At 43.4% G+C, this 27224-nt stretch overlaps 2 long non-coding RNA genes across 2 annotated transcripts; both read left to right on the top strand.

Moving 5' to 3' along the window:
- Positions 1–246: 246 nt before the first annotated feature.
- Positions 247–3723, top strand: LOC125512385. Its single transcript, XR_007285342.1, has 3 exons — positions 247–864; positions 986–1953; positions 3032–3723. It is a non-coding gene; the product is annotated as an uncharacterized LOC125512385 (long non-coding RNA).
- Positions 3724–24426: 20703 nt separating this feature from the next.
- Positions 24427–25743, top strand: LOC125513192. Its single transcript, XR_007285738.1, has 2 exons — positions 24427–24943; positions 25638–25743. It is a non-coding gene; the product is annotated as an uncharacterized LOC125513192 (long non-coding RNA).
- The last annotated feature ends 1481 nt before the right edge of the window (positions 25744–27224 follow it).

The following is a 27224-nucleotide window of genomic DNA, read 5'->3' as shown; positions in this document are numbered from 1 at the left end:
GCCCCACAACTGTTGGTTCGAGTAAACTTGGTCACACCCCCTATAAAGCAAAGAATATGCGGTTGTCGTACCTTTGATTTTTTTTAGGTGGACTTTTTGCATGCACAAAACCAGGCGATCCACACAATTACCTCTATTCAATGAGAACCACAAGAAGAGGACACATCTCTCGTAGACTCTGCACTATAAATTGAGCACCCCACACCAACACAATTTTTGTCAAAGTTTCTGTTAGTTGATCGACGACGAAGGAGGTGGCTCCCATCTTTTTGTCTTATTTGTAAGTTTCTTCATGTCATTTTTTCTTATTTGTCTTCATATTATATTCATTGGACATTTTTTTATGTCATTTTTCTTTTTTCTTTTCACCTTTTTATGTATTTTTAGTTGTGTTTGCAAGTTTTCAAAACATACGCAAGAGTATGGCCAATGCATGATTGGTTTGTAATCAGCCAAAGGGATTCTGTCATAGATCTGACAGAAGAACTAGAAATTTCAAAACAAAGATGGTCGAAGTATTTCATCATTCAATGATAATTGTTTATTTATTTCTTACTTTTTTCATATACTTTTTTTCACTCAAAGAAAAAATCATCAGGTGGCGCCCTGCTATTTTAAACAAACCTTGACGACCCACATGGAAATTTGCATGCAAGCTATATCGTCTCGCGGCAGAAGTTATGATTTTTTATAGAGGATGAGGATGTCAAGTCGCATATTTATGGAGCTTATTGGAAAGCTTTTGTGCGAGCACATCAGATAGAGTTTGTTGATGTTGTTTGTTTTGAGCCTGTAGCTTGGGGTAATCCAACGTTACAGTGTTTGATGAAGAAGAAAATGAGAAGATTGACAATCACAGTGCTGGTATGTCTTTTCTATGTTTCTTTTTTCTATCAAACATTTTTTTCCTTTTTTGTGTTTTTCATTTTTTTTGTGTGTGTATATTCTCAACTAAAATTTTCTACATCTTTTCCCTTTTTTACAGGGATAATGCTAGTCCCAAACGATGTTCGTGTGATTTTTCAAGATATTTCTTTCACAGACTTGTGTAGTCTAACCGACAATGCTATCGGAGGGCTTGTCGGCACCCTATCAAGCGACGCAGAGTTGGACATGACCTTATTGATGCGGCAACTGGTGCGCTTGTCGAGAATCGTCTCATGCACACACTAACTGACGAATATATCGAAGAGAATGAATTTGTATGTCTAGATAAAGTTTTTCTAGGGTTGGTGTTTTTTTTCTCTTTCTTTTTTGTACCGGTACTCAAAGAAGTTTGTTTATTAAAGACTATTCCGATAGAGTTCATTGACTCTCAAGAAATGGATGAAGAAGGACAAGTTTTTTTATGGAATACTCCCTCCGTCTGGAAAACTTGCCCCCGTGGCAATTTTGCGAAAACCCCCTCACGGTATTCCCAACAAGCGACACACTCCCCCACCCCCGCTCCTCTCCCCGCCAGTTCCCCCTGCTCGTATCCCTTGCCGAAGCCCTCTGCTCGGCTCCCCAAGAAGCTTCCGCTGGCGTCGGCGGAGATTCCCCGCATAGCTCCCTGCTCTGCTCCCCTCCTTGTTCCCCTCCTCCGCCGCGTCGCTTCCCCGGGCGAGGAGAAGCCTCGATTTTTCTGACCTCCCCCACAGAAGCCGCAGCTGCCCTGCTCCACCACCGCCGCAACTGCCTCCTCCGCCGCTCTCTCCTGCTCGCGCAGCTCCAGCTTGCCTTCCTCCCCTAGCTTCCCCCCTCCCTAGTGACCTCTGCTCTCTGCTCCAGCTGCTTCAGATCCGGCGTCGGCAAGGCTGATATGGTGGTTGCGAGGCCAGACGGCAGGAGAAGTAGCCGACGAGCCCGACGACAACAAGCTCGATGGCGGTGGAGACGTCTTCTCTACTGCGAGCTCCACCATACCTGCATATATTGTACTGCGAGCTCGACGACGGCGGTGGCGTCTTCTTGGTATGTTAAGCCTCCCTCCTTCAATTCCCCTCCATGATTTATGTGTCAAAACTGATTTTTTTACTGAAATTTGCTGCTTCTAACATTTGCTTAAGACTGCATGCCGGCCAACTGGTATTTCTTCAGTTAGAAAACATGGCAGACAAATCTCACTAGGGGATCACACTTGGCCTGACAACATGTGTGTAACTAGGGGATCACACTTGGGGACACAATGGGCTAATTGGCTAATTTCTTCAGCAGCTCATCCTATTTTTACCTAATTGGCTGCAACCTCAGTCTCCCTAGGGCATTACACTTGGCCTGACAACATCTGTGTGCAAACTGGAAATTCTAGCTTAGACTGAAACTTGAACAACTGAATTTATGCATTTCAACTAGCAAATGTGAGATAAGAGTGAACATTTATTCTCAACTAGCAAATGTCGGATAAATCAAATTACTAATTAGTTTTAGTGATGGATCTAGCAGGATGAGTCAGTGATTAAAATCATCCATGAATGAATTAGTTAGAGGGCGGCCGACAGTACTTGGTGTACTACTACTGCTGTCTAGTACTCCTTTCATGACAGAGGTAGATAAATGGAGTACTCCCAAGTAATTTTGTCATTGTTTCAGTTTCGAAGCTTCAGTTTTTCATCTCAAGTCTGATTGCCACTAAATTGAGTACAAGATCACTGAAATTTTGCTTGAAGCTTCAGTGTAAATGTTCTATTTTCAGAGTACAAGATCACTGAATACAGTTTCCTGGGGGTTCTATTTTTCAGTGTAAATGTTCTATTTTCAGTGTTGCTTGTCAAATCAGTGTGTAGAAATTTTAGGGCTATGTCTAGAAAATCATGTTAGTCCAACAATATCCAACTTAATCCACAATAACAGTAGATCAGAAATTGCTTCTACTCTAGGTGAGGATCAGAAATTATCCAAAGATTCAGTTAACTTCTGTTAACATTCAGTTAACTGATGAACATTGGACATTGAGGGACACATTCAGTTAACTTCTGTGTTATTTTTGCAACATTTCTGCAGAGTACATGATCAATTGTGTTTGAAATTAATGAACAAGTGCAATGTACAGAAATTGGAGCTTGGGTTCTTCTCAGCGGCAGCAGCACGAGCAGACCCGCCGAGGAGGAGCAGCAACTTGCAGACGAGCAACAGGTCGAGGAGAGGAGTGGGGGAGACAACAGGGAGCTCGAGGTTGAGGATGAACTTCAGTTCCAGGCCCGCCGGGAGCTCCAGGTCCAGGCGCTCGAGACCTAAGCTGGCGCAGGCCCTGGGTGGCGGGAGGGGATAGCGGCGCAGCCCTGGGCGGCGGAGGGGGTCACGGCGGGAGAAGATGGCGGCGGCGCAGCGCCCTTCAGCCGTGTTGCCGCCGCCCGTCGAGGTGGTCGCCGCAGAGTAGCAGGTGGACGACGCAGCTCGCCTCGGGCCGCACAGGTGGGCACAGGCGGCGGTGGTTCACAGCGGTGGCGCAGCTCGCCTCGGGCGGTGGTGGTTCACAGCGGCAGCGCAGGCCGTGGCCGTCGTCACGCGCTCGGCCCTACGACGGTGGCTTGGGCGACCACGGTGCACGCGGCCGACGGAGAAAGGAGGAAGAAGCAGGGGGCTGATTAGCAAGAGATTTGAAGATGAAAGGTTTTTTTTTTGCAAAATTAGAAATGAACTAAGCGCTGGACAACTTTTCTCGGACGGAGGGAGTATATGTTAAGGAAAAAGTTAGAGGAGGAACTTTCAAAGATTAATAAAGGGGAGGAGATAATGTGGTTACAGAGATCGAAAGAGAAGGAACTACTACCTTTCTCTCAGTTTATAGGGCATGCGTGTGCCCTTAGGTCGTCAATTTGACCAACCTAATGTAAGTCATATATTACAAAAAATATATCAATATAAACTTTAGATGTTCTATTTTTAAATCGTATAATTTTTGTATTGTATAGTTTATATTAAGGTGATAAAATTGACAACCTAGGTATACGCGTAGGACTTGTAAACTGAAACGGAGGTAGTATTAGAGGGTGACGCTTTAACTTCTTATTTTATATCTAAGGTTAGTAGTAGAAAAAGGAAAAACAGAATTACCCCTATTAAAACTGCTGCTAATGATGTGATCCAGGGGGACAAAGATTTATTGCTTTTTGCTACTTCCTTTTACAAAAACCTCCACCTGTAGGTATGAATAATATTTCCTTTGATATTAATTTACCTGTGGTTTTGAGTGATGCTGATAATAAAAATTTGGATAGGAAGTTTACTTTAGAAGAGATTAAGATTGCTGTTTTTGATATGAAATCTTACAAAGCACCTGGACCTGACGGATTTCCTATAGAATTTTATCACAAGTACTGGCACATAATTGGAGTGGACATTTTGGAGCTTTTCAGTGATTTTTATGAAGGAAAGTTAGATTTAGCTAGATTTAATTATGGTGTCCTTGCGTTAATTCCAAAATGTGCTGACGCTCAAACTTTACAACAATATAGACCAATCTGTTTGCTGAACGTGATTTCCAAGATTTTTACAAAAGTTCTAAATAATATAGCTATTACTGTAGCTGATACGATAGTAGCTCCTGTGCAAACAACTTTTATTAGAGGGAGGTATATACTAGATGGGGTTATTGTGTTGCATGAAGTTCTGCATGAAGTTCATAGGAAAAGAGAGTGCGGATTTGTTTAAAGTAGATTTTGAGAAGGCTTATGACAAGATTAACAGGGAGTTTTTGTATTTTGTCATGGAGAAAAAAGGCTTTTCATCTAGATTTATTGGTTGGGTCAAGCAGACAGTAGAGAGGGGTAAAGTAGCAGTCATGGTCAATGATCAAATTGGCCCTTTTTGGAGACGAAAAAGGACTGAGACAGGGAGACCCTTTCTCCCCCATTCTTTTTAATATTGCCATTGATATACTTAATTTGCTTTTAGCTAAGGCACAAAATATGGACCTTATCCAAGGGTTAGCACAGGATTTAATTCCAGATGGCATTAATATGTTACAATACGCTGATGACACCATTTTCATGTTTAGACACAATCTGGAAAGTGCTAGAAACTTGAAATTATTCTTTGTTTATTTGAACAATTGTCTGGCCTTAAAGTTAATTTTCAGAAGAGAGAGTTTTTTTGTTTTGGTGAAGCAAAGGACAAACAGGAAAATTACTCTACAATATTTACTTGTGCTGTAGGAAAACTTCCTTTTAGATATTTAGGTATCTTTATTAATGCAGTTAGATTATGTAATAGTGACTGGAATTGGGCTGAGGAGAAAATGGAGAAGAAGCTAAGTGTATGGAAAGGGAGGAACAAATCTTATGGGGGGAGATTGATTTTAATTACGTCTAGTTTAAGCAATATTAATTTGTATATGATTTCTCTATTTGAGCTACCCAAAGGCCCTAGTAAGAAGATGAACTTTTTTATGAAAAGAATGCTATGGCAAGAGGAGGAGGGGGTTAAAAAGTACCATCTAGTGAAATGGGAGGATGTTTGCAGACCTAAAGAGATGGGGGGTTTAGGCGTCTTAGATCTTGATATTATGAACATCTGCTTACTGTGCAAATGGATCTGGAAACTTGAAAATGGTAGTGGTGTGTGGCAAGATTTACTGAGAAAGAAATACTTAAGTAGACGTACCCTTAGAGATAGTAAGAAAAACCCTGGTCATTCTCATTTCTGGCAGTGCCTAATGAAGGTTAAACCAATTTTCCTGCAATATTGTAGGAAGATGGTGGGTAATGGGGAGAGGACTATGTTTTGGAGTGATGTATGGCTCGGAGACAAACCTCTTAGTGTGCAGTTCCCTAGACCTTATCCGCTGACCTTTAGTTTAGATTTTACTGTCGCCAAAGCTTTATCTGATAATATGAGTTTGATTAGATTTAGAAGAGTTTTGTGGGGAGACATGGGTGATATGTGGTATGAACTCAAAAATCTATGCAGTAAAGTAGTTTTAAATGATTAAGAGGATAGATGTAGCTGACTACTAACTAAATCAGGTAGATTCACTGTTAGATCTCTGTACCTTGCTTTAAAAATAGATCAGGTTGCCTAGCCTCATAGGAAACCGTGGCAGGCGAGGATACGGCTGAAAGTAAAAGTTTTCCTGTGGTTGATGTTTAAGAATAGTGTCCTAACTAGAGATAATTTGGCGGAAAAAAACTGGAAAGGAAAGGATAAAAACTGTAGCTTCTGTGATTACCCAGAAACGGCTGAACATCTTTTCTGTGCATGTGTGGTGGCTAAGTTTGTGTGGCGTGTGGTTAGGAATGTAACTGGAATTCATGACATTCCATGCAATATAGAAGAGTTTACTGTCTGGGTAGAAAAAATTCCTAAGAATATTAGACAAACAATAGTAGTGGGTGTTTCTGCGGTGTTTTGGACTTTGTGGAAAGCCAGGAATGCTGCTACGTTTCATCATGTTTACCCACATGACCCTAGTATGTTGTTCTTTCAAATCTCTTATTGGATGTCCTGCTGGACTGGTCTACAGAGAAAAGAAGGGCAACAGATGTTGCGGGCCGTCGCAGCACTGCTGGTTGATGTTGAGAACGGGTTCTTCAACAAGAGCAAAGGATGGGTGCCCATGATGAAACGTCTTGGCGTTGGGAAGTAATTCTGCCTGTACTGTTAGCTGAACTACTGTTCTCCCTGGAGTCTGTGGCGATGAGCGCCCTGTGTGGTTACCTCTCACCTGGGTGTGCATTCTGAGTGTGGAGTTCCTTTTTTTTTAGTTCCAAGCTTTATTCTCTTGGCTGTCTAGTTGCTGATGTCTGGATGTCACGGTAGGACATCTGGGCTGGATGGAATCTAAGATTACTCACTCTGTTTATTGGTTTCCTTTCATGCAATGAAATGAAATCGGGGGCATGCCCCTCAATCCAACAAAAAACATTAACAAAAGATGCGCCTACCAAGTAACAAGTCAAAATCTAAATTCAATGCACACTTGAGAAAAAAAAAAGACAACGTGCACTGTGAATAGTAGCTGATTTCAAATTGTGCTGTGAATAGTAGCTACTATTCACAGCTGAATTTCTCCTTTTTATTTCTGATGTGTGAATTGAATGTTGATATGTAATTTTGCTCCTTGGAAGACATGTGTTGTCAATGCTGTAAATATGTTTCAGAAATGTCCATGCTAATTGTGGTGTCATGTTCACCGGTTGCACAGGAAGCAACAAAAGGATAAGACAAAGGAAGGACATTCTGGATACAATTCCCAATAAGTAGACCCATCTGGAGCATCTGGGCTTATAATATCTGCCTTGGTGTAATCATACTATTTCTACAATATCAGATGAATGCAACAGAAAAAATGGTTACCTGTCTGTTCTGAAGCTCATTGATCTGCCATCAGGTGTTTTGGCTCCAGATGATTTGCTTCTTATCTCAGTTGGACCAGTCTCTGATAGATGAGCATATGCTCTTTTGAAATTATCCTCACATTGCTCTTCTTCTTGACCACTGCATACAAAATAACATAGCATATTTGAAAAGTGGAGGTCCAGCAGTTAGAGAAATAAACTGCAGCAACTTCTAAAACAGCAAGGTTGCCTGGCGTTTCTTTGTAAGCAACTGCAACTCCAGCTAGAAAGATTATCGATATTCACATACTTCTCGCTTGAAAAATTACAGAGGGTCGTATTCGTAGAAGCAACAAATTCTGGTTGAAGCGACAAGCATTGATTCATCTTTCAGGGAATAAGAGATATAAACTAGGACATTCGACATAAAAACAAGATGCATGGCTTACTTACGGTACATGATAGTTGTCACATGAAAGAATGACCCCTGCATTTAGGCTGCAAAGAAAAAAGGGATGTTTCAGAGAAAATATCCATGAAGTGTACTTAGTAATTTTGTAAGTGGCTAGTTAGATACGAGTACCTGTCACAGAGCCAACTATGATTCACAATCGGGATATCACATTCATCAGCTTTCTTGTAGATTTCACCAAATCAATCGAAAGCTTCAGCTATAAATTCTGAATGTAGCTCAAACTTGTTAAAAGACTAACATAAGAATAATATAGTATATACCATCAAACATATTGCATATGGCATGTGTAGCTTTTCGGTTCCATTTCTCATGGAAATTGCCTCCAATCAAATGAACCATTCTCTGTATGCAGCAGTAAAAGTGGAAAATGAGGGAGTACAGTTAGCGACAGCTCATTAACCACATATCTCATATCTGCTATGCCTAAAGCAATATATTTGTGTGTCTCTGTGCACGCACGTGTGCACCTTGATATCTTGAAGCTTTTTGTGTTGATAGCCCGAGCAACATATTTGTAACTTTGAAGAAACCAGAATTCCACCTCTCACAAAAGGTTTGTACATAACCTAGCATAAAAATAATTTCACCAATGAAAATGCATTAACTAGGCGAGCTACGTAACTGAAACGAATTCTAATCTAAACTAGATGAATCCCCGCGCGTTGCTGCGAGATTTCAAGGATAAAATGAGAAGGAGAAGTGACGAAGTCTCGATAGAGAAAAATAGACATGAAAAGGAAGCGTGGGTAAGAACTAAGAAACGACACTTACATGTAGTTTTCGTACAATATACAAATTGGCCTGGTTGACAAATTGGCCTGGTTGCACATAAGAGCACAAACTGTAGATGAGAGTGGATACCCAGTAGAGTGCACTGCCAAAAGTAAAAGTATAGAATGTTAACTGCTAGATAAACATTATGTTAAAGTAGCACTGCTCTAACCTGGGCTCGTAACCAACGCTCTGGGCATGCAGATCCTAACGTGTTGGAGGCACATCTGAAGTGTTGTGCTGGTTTGGAGCAAAACTGGAAGGGATGGAAACTTGTCCGCCGGCCAGCAGTCTGGAAGCCCAACTAACCAGTCAGATTCCATATTAACCGAATGACCGTTGGATGTAATCCCATTATCATATATATAAACATGACGCTGCAGCACTTAGACTTGGTTCTAAAATATGCAAACTGAATAAACAAAGTTTGGCATCTTACCATTTTTGCTTTGAACACAATGATACATGTTTTACTAAAGATAATCTGCATTGCAGTACCAACTTGCGTTCTGAAACATGTGACAAAGTTCTGAAATTTTAGATGTTCTTCCATATGTTAGGGGAAAACCGAAACACTGAAATTTCCAGATTGCAGCTGCATGCCGCATTTTCCCTGTAAAATATTTCAGTTCTTCAGAGGTCATATTCTGCCTCTTGGTCTTCGACATTAGTATTCCACAAGAGTGAATTGCAAAAAACCATCATATTTGAAGTTCACTTTCGGAATCGCCACCACATTTCTTGCGCGTCCCAAAAATCTATCAGTTTTCTTACAAATATTCTCAACAAACACTAATGACCGATTAGAACGATTTAATTCAATTTCTGACCAGTTAGACCCACTTGTAAGTGCTGACATGGCACTAAAATAAAAGTTAAAGAAAACAGTGTTGACTGTTCGTCAGGATCCTCTCCCACCCCAAGATGCCACCTCTCTGAAGCCGTCACCGCGTACTGCACTTGATGGCCGGCGCCGCCCAGCCCCTCTCTTTCCGTGCTCCGCCCCCTCCACCATCAACCACCACTTCTCCCTCCCAGCGCTGGCGAGATCCACCGCCCCACGCAGCCCCACATTGGATCTCACGTTGCGCCCCGTCCCCCTGCCCACGAACTCGCCGCTGGTCTCCAATTCACGCCCACGAGCTCGTCGCCGCCGCTATCCAGCTTGGAGCGCGCAGGTCCAGTGCTATTGGAGCGGCCGACTATGGGGGTTGGGCGTGCTTGAGCTTGTGTGCGGCGGTGCTGCAGTTCCTGATCGAGGCCGGCGTGCCCGCCGAGGAGCTACCGCGCGTGTTGCGGCCACCGCGCCCCGGGTCGCCGCGAACAGGAGCTTGCCCTGGTGCGCCGACCAGAGAGTTGCATGTCGTGCCGCCGCTCTCCTCGCCCGTGGCGGCGGACGTGGTCGCCTGAGTTGGCTTTCCGAGCCCCTCCACCGTCGCCCATCTCCCCTCCAGCGGTTCACGGGAACCCTCCCAAGGTCCAATTGTAATCTGATTTTGTTTCTAGGGTGCTTTGTGCAATTTTTCAGGGACCCTTTTGAACGTTTTATGCCATGTCAGCGCTTACAGGCGGGCCCTTTCTGTCAGAAATTGGATTAAAGCACCCAAAATCGGTCATTAGTGTTTATTGAGAAAATTTGTAAGAAGACTGGTAGATTTTTGCGATTCCGAAAATGAATTTCAAATGTGGTGATTTTTTGCAATTCACTCTATTCCACAAAGTATATACCAAGTCAGAAAGCATATGCGCCTGACTGAATATACCAGCTGAAACTTAACTGGAACTGAAGCGTACCTTCGACAGGTTACTATAACTTTGGGAATCATTCGGTGCTCCCAACAGAGAAATATACCTCCCGATTATTAGATGGAATGGATGCACCGGTGAGGACAACGGCAGGGGTCTTCATGGAAGTGCGACAGGAAAGATTGGGTTCCTGCAGTTTATTCGGTTTACATGGTTCGATTTATACGGTTTTTCAGTTTGTACGGTATTAATACTTCGGTAAATATGGTATGAAATTAAAATACGATTCAATTTCGGTATATATCAAATTATTTTGGTATGGTTTCGGTATATACCATAAAAACCAAAGTTGACGCGAATTTGGAAATGACGTAATAATAATTAGCAAATTTATGACTCAAAACCCATACTATTCTACACAAATAATATATGACTATATATATAAATATATATGCATGCATTGATTCATCTATTGATGGTTATGGACGTGCTTAGCATTTTAAAAATAAAAAAATGACTATGATACAAGAAAAAATTACGTGCTTAGTAGTGCATTTGACTCATGTACAAGAAAAATGACAAATTATATGGTTGTTCATCTCAAGAAATATAAGTGAATCAACTTGTGGTTGAATTGGTTAGGTGGACAGTGGTATCCCCAACCCACCAGGGCAGGATTTCCGGCGATGCGCTTTCAGTGGGAGGAGACGTTCCCGTTGACGACGAGGCGCCTACGGTGACTTCGTAAATCTCAAGATGATATGCCGGTTCAGTCTCTCGGAGGTGCTCATAGGGGTAGGGTGTGCGTGTGTGCATTCATAGGGGTGAGTGTATGCGCGTGTATATGAGCGCTTGTGTCTGTACTGATGCTAAAAAAAAACATCTCAAGAAATATAAATTTATTTTTTACTTCGGTTTATTCGGTTAACCGTTCGGTTTTTCGGTATATACCATAAAAACCAAGTTCAAATCGGTATGAAAAGTTCATACCATACTGAAATCAGAAACCATAAAAATCATAAAATTGGTTCGGTTCGGTTTATTTTCGGTATGGTTTTTCGGTTCGGTTTTTAAATGCACAGAGTGATCCTGCAGTATGCCGCGGGTATGACGCCTTCTCCCATTCGCGCGGGGTTGTGCCTGCATCGTCGTTAATCACTGTGATGGTCACTCCATCTTGTTTCTTGTGGTGTGTGAGACCTGCGCACTGTGGTATGGATCGCCGCGCTAGTAAGTGGAATATGGAGGGGGTCAATGGAGAAGAGGAGGGGCCATGCCTGCTGGGGGAGGGGTTGCACGACGGGTAGCAGCGAGCTTCTTGGTGGCCCTACAACGGCGCGGGGTGGGGTGTGGAGGGTACGTAGCCATGGCTTGGCGAAGCTGATGTGGATGATCAGAGGAGACTGGCTGGGCACAGCCGGCGGCGGGTTCTATCGAGGCACTGCTGGCGTGCGGCGGCGCCCTCTAGGAGCGGCGTGGTGGCAGGCATCGAGTCGTCTCCCATGCCGGAGCTCGATCCAAGGCGGCGGCAGATAAGAATAGGAGGCCTCGTCCGTTACAGGAAAAAGAAGATCCTAAAAATAAGGATACGGAAGAAGAAACGACCTTTTAGCGCTGGGAGATAGAGAGGGAGAGTTGTGGAAACAAATCTGGTACGACCGGGTCGCACGCAGCCAGACGTGAGACCACAGCGACCGCGTGACATGTGTAACTACGAACCTCAACGCAGTGTTCGCTCGAATTCCAGCCCACCCCGTTTCCCACGCCCCACGCCCCGTTCTTTCAGATCCTAATCAGACCACCTCTCTGTCCACGGCTACTCCAATCATGGTAAGTCTCAAGAGGCATCCCAAACCTCAATGAGGGTTCGGGCTATAACATCGAACTATGTAAATGCTCACTCTCCTAAAGCACAGAGAAAGAATGAAGGATGGTGCAGACCTCCTAAGGGTTTCGTTAAATTGAGCATGGATGCTTCTTTTGATCGTGATCAACTAGGAGGCACAGCAGGTGCTGTTATCCGAGATGACAAAGGAAACTTCATAGTAAGTGGTAACTGAAGGATTCAGTACTGCGCGGATGCCCTGACAGCAGAGGCGGTAGCACTCAGATTTAGTTTACTGTTGGCACAAAAGACGGGCTGCAATCGTCTAATCATCAATTCTGATAATATGGAGGTCATTGACACAATGAAGAACGGAGGACAGTCTGCGGGACCAGCTGCTGCAATTTTTAAGGATTGTTTTTTTATGGCCTGTGATTTTCCTCAAACCAGTTTTGAACATTGTAACAGGGAAGCGAATAAAGTAGCTCATGAGCTTGCTAGATTAGCAAAAGGTTCCATAACTAGGGATTGGATAGAGGAGCCCATGGAAGATCTTGTAACTCTCTTAATAGACGATGTAACAGTTATTTCTAATTAATAAAGTTTCAAGTTTGTTTTTCAAAAAAAAGTTTAGTCGTCAGTACACATGCCACAACAAGCACAACCTCTCTTTCTTGATTCAGTTACCTCTCAGCAGTTGCCAACGATTGAGACTAATAGCCAGCCGTGGATGAGCAGCACACTGTCAGCCTCCCTAGAGAATCCTCTCCGCCCACGGCTACTCCATGTTCCTTCCTTCCTGAAGCCTATCTTGATTGATTCTGCTACTTACACTTGCAGCAGTAATAAAAGGTCCAATGTAAAAAAGAACAAAATATGTGCTAGAGGGAGCAAAGAAAGGGGAAAAAAAGGTACCTTTAATTGTTCTATGTGAATAAGTAGGAAGGTTTCATTTCTATTTCTTATATGTACATACAATGTGCAGGAAAAGGTACAAATTATCCAGGAAAGGAGTCTTTGTTTGTTCCGTCCGCAGTTGGCACTTCGGAATTTGATTTTGCTGGTACTTCAAATCCATCAATACCCATGGCATCTGGAGAGTATCCATCATTTTTAGGCCCACCTATCCAAGGAGAATTTACAAGAAATTGCTTCAAGCTCATGGAGATGGCACAACACCGCCGGCCGCTCGCCAATTGGATTTCAACGATGGTGCTAGTACATTAAGGAGCCGTGACGAGCCGATCGTGCGTTGGTTCATAATGTCTTGTTGGTTCCTCAATGCTAGTTATCTGGGCATGTCAGCTATATGGTTTATGTACTTGGTGTAGCACAAAATTGGAGCTATCCTTTTATTTTGCTACTATGTGCCAGTGTTTCACCTGACAATGGTGAACATATGTTGTCAAACATATATTCTGTTAGCTGGGAACGTTTTGTTCATGCCAAATGGTGCTATTTACTTGCTGCGACATAAACTGAAGCCATCATTTTCTTCTGCTTCCATGTGCTAGTGTTTCATCTAAAGCTATCATCTTCTTCTGCTGCCATGTGCTACTATTTCACCTGACAATGTTGAACAAATTTTGTCAAGCATATGTTCTGTTAGCTGGGAATGTTTTGTTCATGCCAAATGGTGCTATTTACTTGCTGCAAGATAAAACTGAGGCTATCATTTTCTTCTGTAGCTATATGCTTTTGTTCCTAACTGACTTGACCAACACATATTGTCAAACATTTTGGATTTGTCACTTTGGCAAACCTTGACAGATTGTTCATGCCAAACTGTTGACAGCATATTCAAGGCAAATGCAAATGTCCCTGTACATTTATCCTAGAGTTGACAGCAGCACATATACGCTGGAAATGTCACAACTCACAACACATTTATACCAAGAGTGGACAAATTCATTTACAACATAGGCCACATCTTTCGTTCACTGGAAATGTATGTCGCAAGTTCACAACACTAAAAATGTCATTGTACTGTCACGGCTTTCATTCACACACAAATTCGTTTACAACGTAGGCCACATCTTGTATGAGATAAAATTCAGAAGAAAAATATACAGGAGCTGCCTTTGTTCAGTTTTTAAAGTTCAAATCACAAAAAAAAAATGTACATGAACTTGTTCTGCATAGTACGCTGGCGGCACCGTGAGTGTGGAGGACCATCGCCATGAACTGCGGTGGAACAAGGGCAGTGGCGCGGTGTCGCGAGAGCTATGCCACCGAAAAACATTGCAGGTGCCGGCGGGGATAGAGGGCCACGGGCATGAGAGTTTGTGGTCGGCGTCGTGGAGCACGCCGGCGAGCAGCTTCGACGATGCCGTGACCTGGGCCGCCATCGAACACGGCCGTTGCCCACGGGCATGGAGCACGCCGAGCAGAGTAGCACACCGACGGCGATGTGACGAGCAACCCGAGTGGATCACACCGGTGGCTGGAGCCTTTTTTTTTTGTGAGCATCGATTAACGGCGGGGATGTGGCGACCAGCCGGAGTGAGCACACCGGCGGCATGAGTTGGGGGCGTTGGAGAGGTTGGGCATCGATCTGGGCTAGGAATTTGATAACACGCTCGATCTACTCTCCGGTTTGGGATAAGGTTACGCTGTCTGCTTTGAGATTCGTAGTGACACATGTCACGCGGTCGCTATGGTCTCACGTTTGGCTGCGTGCGACCCGGTCGTACCAGATTTTTTTCCGAGAGTTGTTGTTTTGGAAACTGAACGCTGACGTGGCATTTGATGTGGAAATTGTGCATGTAAAGAGAATTGCTAGAAGTGGGGATCAACTTCTTAAGAATGTAAGATGTAAGATTTGCAGCAGATGCAATATAAAAGCAATCTGTACCTTCCCAGCAGGAATTAAGCGTCCTTGCTTGAGGCAATGGTCCAACCAAAGGTCATTGACAACTGCAGCTCCACCCTTTTCTTCCTTGGTGCACCACTCATTATCCTAAATATCATTCAGAAACTTGCTTTAGCATATAATGTGCTACAGGTAAAAAACTGAAACAGGAATAAGAGGTTAACGTCGTATGTTCATACAATCAGATGACTACACCCTGAATCCAACCCAACAAACTTAGATGATTTCGCTCCTCCGCTCTCCAAGGCGAAAGAATAAGAGGTTATACTAACTGAAACTGAACTGGAACTATTCAGTTTATTCAGAGGGGCAGAATAAATCACGATAGTTGGGACAGGAAAGGGTCGAGGATCAGTGGCAAAATATAGACATCGGTTTATTCTCGAATTAAGAACCATGGCCCCCCAATTCTATTGCTGAAAATTAATCAAACACATAGAGGTTTACAGGTTCACGCTATCAATTAGAGCGCTACGAAAATAGAACTTGACGAGCATGACTTGCAGAAGTAGAAATCGAAGTACGACACAACCCGATTTGGAGACGGCAGCAGAAGCAGGCCTGCGCCGCCCCACCGACGACCAACCACAGCGCCCCACTGAGGGTTGCGTTCCTACTAGTTCCGTGCGTCGATCCCGACGACCCTCGATCGGGTCGACGTCCTGATCAACGCGTTCTCGCTCGGCGAGTCTCATTCCCACGATCCTCAACCAGTCGAAGGCGGCGGCGGCGCGCTGAGGTCTTGCAACCGTGTTGCTTTCGGTCCCCGTCTCTATCTCTGATTCAACCACACGGCCGGCTCGGATTCTGCCGAGGTATATATGTGTTTCCCTCTTGTGTTCGGTTGCAAGCAGAGTCGGTTTCTTAATTCGATTTGGATTAGTTAGGCAGACAGGGTCTATATAACTAAAACATGAACCTGCAGATCAGGTCAAAGAAGCCCCCGTCAGATCGATTGCAGATTAGGTCTGCACCTGTTCCAGATCTGTCTTGTTTGTGTTGCCCTATACACCTCGATTGCGACCAAAATTGAGTCTTTAGACCAACTCGGAGGAGCAGATCTTGGGACGAGGGATGTCCAAGCGTCGGCAGGAGCAGGTAAACTACAGGGACCGCGCCGACAAAAAGTTGCGGTCTGTGCAGAGGCAGAAGCACCTCTATCTGGCGCTAGATGACTGGACCAAGGGCTTTGCTATCTACAAGATTGACATCGACACCTTGGACAGCAGCTCCGACCTGGACTTGGAGCCCCCGGTTCTCCGGCTAGTGTCAGCTTCACCTAGTTATCCCATGTACTTCGCTGCCCTGGGCAGCAATATCTTCATGGCGAGCAGCAAACACCCTGGCACCATGGTCTACAACACAGAGACAGCCGGATTGGCGATCGGCCCTCCTCTCCCTGATGGACTGCTCGGAGGCATTAAAATCTTTGTGGCTACTGCCAACATGCAGCTGTATGTGTTGAAGTATAGCTTCAAGGAAATGCGACAGTCATTTGAGGTGATGTCCGCTGTGGGCATCAAGGATCCACATTCTTCAAATCCAAGCACGGACTGGTGCTGGACAAGCGTGCCCTCACCACTGCCATTCAGCAAGGATGGCATCATCAACTCCTACGCCATGCACCCGGATGGACACACCATCTTCATGTCTGCCAGCAGCAGGCGCTATCTGCATCGCACCTTCTCCTTTGACACCAGGTGCCAAGAGTGGAGGTGTCTTGGGGAATGGGCATTGCCTTTCCAAGGACAAGGCTACTTTGACAGTGAGCTGGATGCATGGGGTTGGCCTTCACAAGGATGGGTACATTTGTTCCTGCCAAGTGGCTTCCTGCACCGACAAAGGTACCATGCAACCTGACTGGAAGATGGGCAAGGAGAAACTTTTCCTCAAGCACTCGGGTGCCACCCTCACATACATGGGGAGCACCATGTTTTGCCTTGTTGAGAGTTTGGTACGTGAAGAACTGGAGTTAGATGATGCCTTTGGTGACTGTAATGGCTTCATGCTCTGCATCACCATTTTTGGTGTCAAGTACAATCGTGAGGGAGAGCTGCAAATCACCATCCGCCGCACCACCAAATCCTATCCAGTGTCTAAGCATGTCTCATCATTTTCTCCTGTGGCGTTCTGGTTTTAGCTAGGAACTAGATGACCCGTTGCGCCAATTGCGCAAAGGGCGAGAGCGAGCCAAGTATTCAAACCATGCAAGTAAGAATATTTAGAGACCGAAGATCAAAAGAAGACGTCAATGGTGTGGTCTTTGAGAGAAGATCGGCATCTTTTCTCCCTATTTCAGTTGATTATATAAAAAACTAAATGCAGCCGCTTAGGGACATATTCTTAATAGCATCAAAAGGGAAGCACTAAAGATCCAAAAGCAAGTGCATATCTATTTGTAGTGAAAAGAAAATATCATAATAAGCAAGCAACACTATGCAGTGCAGAAATCATAACCAGAATTGTTCATAACTGAAACAAATGCCAAGTAGTAAAATTAAGCAACAAACATCATTGCCTAATCAATCATCCTTCAATTTTAGTTTTACTCTGCTGGGCTAACACGACCCAATCAGAAAAGAAGAATGGACCTGAAGGCTATAGGAAATGATTCAACATTGAAATATTCGGCATTGGAAGTTGAGTGAAACTAAAATTGGACAACAAAACGCCCCTGTTTCTGCAAGCTCAAAGAAATTTGGCAACCATATTAATACCTCACTTAGTATACACAGAGTTGTCTTTAAAGCACCAAAAGTTTACTTCCCGAATATTTACAGATGATCAAGAACTAACCATTTTAATACTTGTTTGTACTATGCAACCGAACAACCGCACGGGACACTGGACAATCTAATCTATCATGCTACCAAACCATGCCATTTCTTAATTTTCTTAAGAGTTTTAGAGAAGCCTCACCTTTGTTGGTGTTCGACAGCACCATGCCGCCCATGGAGAGCACCGCTACACACATACAGCTTGGCCCCAAAGAAGAATGGCTTTGGACCCTTCTGAGAAGCTTGATTTGAAAACCGAGCAAATCAGTCCTTTTTTTCTACAAATAACCTTAGAAAGATCAAATTTTCCTTTCATGAAGGTATATAGAAGCAGTAAGAAAACAAAAAAGAAAAAGGTTCTTTTATGTGCAAGCCTATGAGGAACACCAAAGCAAACAAAACCCATGAGGTAGTCGTTCAGATTTTTTTCACAAGGCCATTGAGAAACACCGAAGGAAGAAAAGCTATCAGCCAGCATACTCGAAAATCACACACTTTCCCCCTAAAAGAAGAAACCCAATGTCCTAGCTCAACCAGCCGGAGAAGATAAAGCACAAGCAGGAAAACAAATAACCTGACAGAGGCTGATACTCAAGAGGATGGAGCTAATAACAGAGAGCCATTATCTATCAATTAAAGCAAAGGTATACTGCATAAAGGTGTTTGTACAGTAAAGTGACCATGTTGTTGTTAGGAACCAATGGAGAACAACTAAAAGACCGATGGCTTTCTAGTGCAAGAATTAACCTGGAAGACTGTTAGCAGAAAATACCGCACCTAAGACCAAATGCCCTTTGTTCCCTTTTGCAGCACATACTTGGAATGGCAAATAAAATGCGCGTTATGTACTTATCCTGACAGAAGCTCAGTCTCAAAGGCATTTTCCAAAGTATATCTTTAACAAATACTCCAAAAGATGTAGAACTGAATGAACGACTTCTCGTGCAGCGAGAAATAAACTAAGCAGGCTGCTGTTGAGGTTGGTTATTAATAAATAAACTGAGAGACGCCATCCCTCAAAATGCTTCTGATTTCCAGCAGTGGTGGCAAGAGGCCAGAAATATAGTCCATGGACCTAGAAGGAATTCCTTGAACACTATGGTACCACTAATTATATGGAGTATATGGAGGGAAAGAAATGGCAGAATTTTTGAAAACTCGCACACACCGCTTCAAGGAATCATCAATCAGATCAAGATTGACGCGATGCATTGGGCAGAAGCAAGTCTAGATCGTTTTGTATTATTTTAGTTTCATTCTATTTGAGGATTTTGTAGACAGTTGTGGTGGTCAGGGTTTTGGGTCTTTTTGTTTGCTGAAATTTAGGTTGTCCTTCTTGTAACTCTGATGGGCGTTGGTCGTGTATTTCTCCTTCTATCTTTAATATAATACATGCAGTCCTCCTGCATGGTTCAAAAAGAACTGAAAGAAATTTTGTGGTTTTATTCAGAAGGTAGAATAAGAAGGCAATGCTCAAGCATGCTATTATATGTTCTTCTGTGTGAAGATGGTAACAAGAGATTACAACTGTATCACGTGCAACAGCCAAAAGGAGTTGACAAATAAACGCTCTAAAGGGTACAAAACATTTTTGAGTAGTTTGATCCCACATCTCATTCTGCTACAAATTAGCTCACACAAAAAGATGACGACAATGGAAATACAGTTGATCTTGTACAACAACGCCAACAAAAATGAGTAACTTTCAAGGAAACAAACAATTTATAAGTAACATATAATCTGACATATCATTCCCCCGAGATACTTGAACAAACATGTGATGGATAACCTGACTTTCTCGATGGAAACCTCAATCTCTGACAGGAAGCAAACTACCTCAATCCCTGTCGGAACCAGGCAACCTCATTGCAATGTTTTTGTAGAGATGAAGGCTTGTAACCACCAGGAGTAGTGCATAATTTACAACCACACTCACGACCTACATAACTATACATGGGCACTCTGCAGATGGCAGATAAGAAAATCATAATGAAAAGAATTGATGCATCGTTGTATGTTGATATGAGATAATATGAATGGAGTATTTTAGCACATATAAGCAACTTCTACCTTGCTACTGCACTGCCTACCACTGAAGCGCGACGACCATTGGCAAAGAGCTTGTCGATCAGGAGATTTGCAAGGATAACTTATTTTGCTAAATTTAATCAAGTCATCTGTGCATCGTCATTAGTGATCTACGTCACACAAATTCGGTACAGTTTAGTTGTAACTCTACATACTAATGGCGCGCCTCCTTAGCTTATTAACCAAGCACACCTACTCTGTCACCTCTTCCTGAACTCACACTGATGGCTTGCCTCCTTAGCTAACTATACGATCACGCGATCACAGAACGTCCTTCTCCAAGAAGGGTATATCTTGCGTCACTGCAACTAAAAAGGAAAGAATATGAATGAATTGAGAGGGTGGTGGATACATATGTTGACGCTGGCAAAGGAAGCAGATCACATACATGTTTGAATGAATATATAATCTATAACAGACCTTGCCAAGTAGAAACAGTGTGACAAGCTAGCAGAAGATGCATCAACTTATATATTATCAACCCCAGAAGGAGGGCACCAAAAAAACAAATGCACTAAATTTAAGAAGCAGACATAATGTAACTGAACTCGAGCTATATTTCAGTTAGAAGAAAAGCACCGAGTATTAACACATGTTTCCATGTAGGAGTAGCAACATATGAGGGCATGCATACCCATGAATGGTAGTCCTTTCTTTATAGGAAAGGAATTTCTAGGATAACAAATAGTGGATGTGATTTCAGGTTTGTAGTGTTATAAATTTGAATGGTATCAATTTTCTCTCCCGTAAAAGATTCTTCAGCATTTATTCAGCTCAGCAACAATCTTTTGTGGCATCCCAGCTCTACTGTGAGTTGCAGCAAAGTTGTCATGAACTGTGGAGATCCACAAGCAGCGCCGCATGTACATGGGCAGCAAATTTAATAAGAAATTTAGTTTTAGCCATGAATATCAATAGTAGTTGAGATATATATTTAATTCACCCAGTGTTCAATTAACATGTGAACACAACATGTGTAAGTGTGACCCTTAAAAAACTTTTTTGTATGTGAGAAAGAATAGTGTGCGTGTATCAGGATCATTCTCTAATGATGAAGATTTAACTGGTGTCACACATCATCAGATTTACTAACCTGCAATGTGCCTAACAATCAGAAGATTCCAATTCCATTAGCTCAAGCTAATACAGAAGCTGCTCAAACAAAAAATGCAGGCAGTAAACCAATCACCGCCACGTCACCTTCTTACCTGCAGCTTGGGAGCAGGCTGCCGCCATCGACCGCCGCTCTGCATCTTGGCGGCTGGATCCATCCCGCTGTGGTCATCGGTATCAATGGAAAGTGAGTGCTTGGAACGGCCCGCTGCCATCGACCACACTCACGTCACCTTCCCATGGTCTGCGAAGAGGTGGCCTAGGCGACGACACGGCGAAGAGGAGGAGGCCACGACGCGGCGAAGAGGAGGAGGTACCGTCAGATTGGGAAGGCTTCCTGACTCATGCCCCTCCACCCCAGCTTGAAGTCTCAATTAGCATAACAAGGAGACATGAAAAGCCCATTCTCAAATATGTGATATATCACGGCCTGTGAAGGCCAGAAATCTCATCTATGGAACTACAAAAGTGGAAACATCTAACAATGTCTGTTGTGTGTCCTTCTCATATACTTTATTTGTCAAATGGACTGTAATAAATAGTATTAGGTATCTTTTGCCGAAGAAATCACATCACATACAAAAAAGGCAAGTCTTCATCTATGTGCTATCCTTGTGAAGTCACTAAATCCATGGCTGTGGATTTTCCTCGTTAGCTCTGCACACAGGCCTCTACACTGCATTATTAGTGTAAAAGTGGCAGCTCTTAGAAGCGTTATATTGTTCGGTAAAGCTTCACCCAAGAATTGTGCAAAAACATGACTTAATAGACATTAAAGGTCTCATGTTCCTCACCAAGTGCATGAACACATGTCAGGCCCGAAGTTCTCAAGATTTCAATACACGTTTTATAGATAAAAATCCATGTTCACAGGACCGCCAACTACACAACAAAGCATGGAGATTATCTTTGTAACAACAGCGAAACAACAATGAAGTAGCAACCGTGCATTTAAGGGCAAAGGCCAAATTCTGTTGCTACTGAGTTGTATCTTGTCTGAAACTGCACCTAGATACAATTGGTACAATTTGGTTCCAGGTGTGTAAAGGAAAAGGTAACCTCCTTATTTTTCAGTTAATATCAAATATATGGCTCTACATAAGACTTAATAGACCTACAGTGGTAGGTACTGAGATACAAGTTTAGATAATTTAATAAGCTAATGCCACGATCAAAGTGTGTCTGTATGTTGTGCTAAGTACACTTTAAGGCTTGAAGAAAATGCACATATATGTCAAACGACGTAACAATGAGTCCCATTCAGTAAAAAAAATGCAGCCAAGTATAGAACCAGCAAATTAAGCAATATCTGGATCCATCCTCTAAGAATAGCTATTTATCCAACATCATACCTTAGGTCATTGGTGTAAGCTGACGGCAAGCTAGGATAGCAAATAAAGAATAGATCTGCTACTTCTAGTAATTCTACCAGACATCTGCATGGAGAAAACATGGCATCAGAGGTGAACGATCAAACACATGGCAAGCATCAAGCAAGGCCATCAACCATTTAAGTAATACATGAAAAGAACCACCATATATGTTAAAGGAGCGAGCTTTTGCGAAATAGAACATCGTTGGGGCAAGTTGGATAATGAGTTTCAGTTAGGATAGGATAAGAGTTAACAGTCAGTACATGATAAGAGTTACAGTAGCATGCAAGCAGTATCAAATGAATCTAAAAAAGCAAGCCCACAGGCCACAGGTAGGCACAAGCTGAAGCAACTCTCAGTTTGACGAATGTGTGACCTCACTTAAACATGGATTGGAACTTTTAAACTACCAAAAGGGGTGAAACACTATCATGGATTGGAGCACATATGTAGGAATATGCAGAAAAACAATTTGGCTTGAGCAAGTCATCAAATAAAAAAGTATCAAAAGGGGTGAAACAATAACCTGAGAGTGTGTGGGATGACAAATGCACGCTCATCATGAAGCGTATCGGCATGGTGCAGATTTGGTTTTCTGAAATAAAGCATTAGCAATTAACTTTTTTTTTCATCACACATGGCCAGAGATATGAATGACCAACATATTAAATCTCCTTCTTAAAGCATGCAAGCCGGTGATATAGGTAGCAAACCATCAGCTAAAGTAAGATATTGGACACAAAATTTTATTTACATAGCAGCAAAATGCTCTGCTGTACAAAAAACATATAGCATCACAGAAAATCTCCCCAAAAGAAGCTAGTTTATTTTCACATGGCCAGTTTACCTTTCTGATAACTAAAACAATGTGCCGATCAAACAAGAGAATAAAGTTATAACCAAATTGATCAAGAAACCTCTATTGCTTGCATATACACCAATGAAAGGTAGCTGGCAATCTGAAATTGCAAACCTGGCTAAAGGAAGTGAAAGCTCTAAACTGAAAGGAAACATGGGGGAAGCTGAGCAGTGATGGCACCATACCTCCAAGTGCCTCGCTGTTGTCGATAACTCCCTGTACCAAGAAGTAATCGCTGCTCTCTGTGGCCTCCTTTGAAGGATCATCTGAGACCACCGTACTGTATGCCAAGAAACAAATCAGAACGGGGAGCAAATATTTTTCAGATCAAGGACGACTCACCAGGGGGGAAGGAAGTGGAGCACCGCCAGCCACAACACGTGAAGGCCATGGGACGGGAACCTCCACCCCGTCCTGCTCCATCTGCTTGTTGTTTTCGATGGCATGAAACTAATCTAGCAAACTTTTTTTGACGCGTCAACGGCGGGCTTACGCCTGCCTGAACCTTTATTATCAACCGTCACGGGTGTTACATACCAGAGATACATGGGGTGAGAGGGTACAGAAACAAGGAAAAATTACAACAAGCGGTGGGATTATAATCTCCCGGCTAGGTGGAACAACATGGAGCCCTAGTCACGGAGACTAATTTGTTTCTGAATATTTTTACATCGGTGAGACCAGAGCCGAAGATCATCAGCAGCGGAGCTAGCAATAGTGTGGAGCTCGAGGTGTAAATTCCGGAAAACCTTGGCGTTCCGCCTTTTCCAAATATTCCACAGGACGGCCAAACTGAGCAGGGATAAATAATAGGCTATAGGAGTACATGTAGGCAGTGGAAGAAAACAACATCACACTGGTTAAAGTGCAAAGGAACACCCCTGGGCTAGAACGAATAGTTTCCTGTAAAGAAGCATCTTCAGACAGATAGATCCAAAGATGCACGGACATGCAAACAAATGACCTCTCATATTACGACACCTCTAGAAGCAGACTCCTCTGTACTTTCCCTACCAGCCACAACACTCCAGGCCGGACACAAGAGCCAGTTTCGATGTATAAAATTCAGAAAAATAGGCAGTGATACTTCAAAAAAATTCGGTTTATTTTTCTAAGCACCTAGTATTGTACAAGGCCTCATAAACCCCTGTATCTTCGCCTTTGTCTGTTCGTCTTCTTGTTATCGACACAGGAGGGAGCGACAAAGGAGGGAGCGCCGCCGGGGTGATCTACGCCGGATGGAGCCACGTCCTCGGGGCATCGGCGAGTTTCCTCCAGATTACGGTATGAAATCAAGTTCTGCCGCCCTTTATGTGATGATTCGCTCCCTGTCTCCCCTGTCTCCGCCTAGGGTTTTGATCGTGGGTGATCGAGCTTGAAATCAAGATGAGATGTGTTTCTTTTGGGGGCATATGATTCAGAATTGGGTATTGATCTTTGTGATGTGTTGATATGTACAATGACGTTCAGTTTTGCTATGACTAATCTCGCAAAGTATCAAGCATCAAGAGAGGTTAAATCAAATAGTGTAATGCCTTAACCAGTGGGCTAATGCGAACATAAAAGCTTGGCGGGTATGTAGAAACATCAAAGGCGCTATCACGATTCTTCTTGCCTATGTTCAGAGGTTGTGCTTGACGATTCTCTTTTATTTTATTTTATTTTCGTAGGTATGCTTGCAGTTTACTTCAACACATACAAATTGTTGGCCCTATATTCTGAAATCTTATTCCTTGGTGTTCAGCTGCAGACTGGGTTCAGATCGTCTTCGTGCCAGAAACGAAACAGGTAATTACTAATTCACATCTAGATGTTTTCTAAGGATATTACATCTAAGCTCTCACAAATACACATCAACAAAAAAAAAGGAAACTGAGACAAAAAAAAATAGACCACAAACATAGTGAAGATCAGGTTATGTCACATCTAGATGTGTCCTAGACAGACTGATTGATATAACCTCAGTAGCGTATGCTAAATTTCAAATAGAAGGTTGTCTAATATTTTACTTAGGTTCTTTCAAATATTTGTAGTTGATATGCATGTATTTCTTGTGTGTGCACACTTTGTTAATTATATATCTCTTTGATATTCACTTCTTAGGATGTCAGTTGCCAGCTTGGCTTCTTTTTAAATTTTAGCGCTGAGCTTGGCTTCTGTTTGAGGATACAGTTATGGTACCATATGCTCGTTCATTTCCATCTAATTTCCTTTTTGACATGGACATATACCATGTGGTATAATATTTAAGAAGAATGACTTGGAAATTTCAAGTAGATGGTTACTCTTACCCTGTAGTTTGTTTGGGAGTGAGATATGTATGCTGATATCATCTTAGAGATGTCCGCTAATCAATAAAAGAAGATCTGATGATGCGTTATATGTTGATGCTCTTACGTATATACTATGAGAAAATTAAGGCACATATGTTAATCTTGGACTGATAACCTTTCTTCTTGTCATATTTTTTATTCTCTAACAGATCCACCCCAGATGGTGCCGAGGGTGCAATGCAGTCTGTGCATTAGAGGTTTGGTATGGGATTCTGAAGAAAACAGTAGCCTCGTGATGCCCTGACTTTGATGCCATAAGATAATTAAAGTGGTTCAGGTAAGATCGGCTGCAATGGCCCCTCGTCCTCCCCTTTGCAACCCTGCGCTTGCCAGCTCCCATCTATCTTCGACGGTTCACATATCCTAACAGCTGGTTGGTGGATGTGGGGGTTCAGGACTTTTGGGTTTTCATAACTGCAGTATTCCCGGTTCGGTCTTGCTTGTGCCGGGGAGTGCAAACTGTGAGAAACGTGTTCTTTTTATACTGTAATAATGTATTCATGGATTATGTGGTTATAATTTGGCGATGCTGCTTTTCTTAGGTTTTGCTAATTTTCCATGCCAAGCACATGCGCTTTTCTGCACTGTGTTTACTAATATTGCATGCTTGATCATAATTTTATACGTTTATGGATCAGAACATCTCAACATCATAATGGAAAGAAAAAAGTCCACATTTCAACCCTGAGCTAACCATGCGGTTTAATTTACAACCCTAAACTACGAAACCGGTCAAAATAGACCCTCAACTAACCTCAAAGTTCACAACTCAACCCTGGTCTTGGTTTTAAGCCAGTCAATCGGTTTTGACCCGTAGTCAATGCTGACTGGGCACTGCCAACTCAGCATGCACAAATAAAAAAACAAAGCTTCTCTCTCGTTCCCGACATAACCCCGAGCACAGACAGCTGCCGCCGCCGCCCCATCCCTGAAGACGCATGTCCTGATCCCACATGCTGCTCGGACCGCGCGGACCGCCGGGCGCCGGCGAGCGCCGCCCGTCCGCCACCTTCTTCTTCTCCTCTCCTCCACCCGCCCACCTGCCTGCTATCTCGCTCGCACGAACCGGCGCCGCTGCCGCCGGAGGCTGCACCCCGAGCCGACCCCTTGCACCACTGCCCGATGTTGCCGTCAGCCAGCACACCTCCGGTAGCCGCGCTGCAGCTACCTCGCGGGCGCGTGCCACTGACCGCCGGGATAAGACGACCCCACCAGCCTTGCGGCTCCTTCTCCGAGCAGCCCCGCGACCTTGCCTACTAGACACTCGTGCAAGGTCGATGGCTCGCTCCGACTCATGCGGCACTGCAGCTCCTCCTGGACGAGTTCCTCTTCTCAGTTCTCACCATGCGATGGCAATGCCATCGACATCGCCACACTGCGAACCGTAGGCTGGACAATAGCTTCGGTGGGCTTCACATCCCTGCCCCGTGCAACGCCGCGACGCCTTGTGCCGTGCTGGATCGATTGGACCGTCATGTGTGGGTGTTGGATCGATTGGAGTGTGTTGCGTGTGTTGCTGGATCGATCCATTAGCCTCCCAGAGTTATCCCGAAGTTGTTGTGTGTGCGTTGGATCAATTGGAGGTTGATGTATCATGTGTGTGTGCTGGATCGGCTGCTGACTGTGGTCGGCACCGCGGCCGGGGATGACTTTTTTTAAATATTACTTCCTCCGTAAACTAATATAAGAGTGTTTAGATTACTAAAATAGTGATCTAAACGCTCTTATATTAGTTT

The sequence above is a fragment of the Triticum urartu genome, chromosome 6, assembly GCF_003073215.2.
Source record: "Triticum urartu cultivar G1812 chromosome 6, Tu2.1, whole genome shotgun sequence".
Classification (NCBI taxonomy): Eukaryota; Viridiplantae; Streptophyta; class Magnoliopsida; order Poales; family Poaceae; genus Triticum; species Triticum urartu.
This window is presented reverse-complemented; position numbering and strand designations above follow the sequence as displayed.